Genomic DNA, 441 nt, shown 5'->3' with positions numbered 1-441 from the left:
TCTTTCTCCCAGGACAATACCTACAGAGATCACTTAGGAACTGCAAAAGCCCATTAAATGGTGAAGAACCTGTATGTTACAGTCATTGTGTAAGGAAGCTGCCTATGTTCCCAGGAGGACATCTTTGAGAACACTGGTGGAAGGCTGAGAGATTGACAGGATGAAGATAGGGCTGTAGCACATGGCAGTGTGGAAATTTTGGAATAGACCCAAGCTGTTCTTGGTAGCCTAATTTGGAGCATCTTCTTCAGCTTTTTTGGCTCAAAAGTGATAGGGAATCGATAGCTTAGATGTTCTCAGAGCTGCTTTTAACTCCATAGTGTGTCTCTTGCTTTTTCTAATATATGATGCAGGATTATTATTGTTCTCTGTTATATCAATAATTACAGGGAAGCCCCATTGACTGGTGAATTCAGTAGACTTACTCTAGGCTTATTCTGA

The sequence above is a fragment of the Geospiza fortis genome, unplaced genomic scaffold, assembly GCF_000277835.1.
Source record: "Geospiza fortis unplaced genomic scaffold, GeoFor_1.0 scaffold173, whole genome shotgun sequence".
NCBI classification, from domain to species: domain Eukaryota; kingdom Metazoa; phylum Chordata; class Aves; order Passeriformes; family Thraupidae; genus Geospiza; species Geospiza fortis.
The sequence above is the reverse complement of the archived record's forward strand: the minus strand, read 5'-3'. Positions refer to the sequence as shown.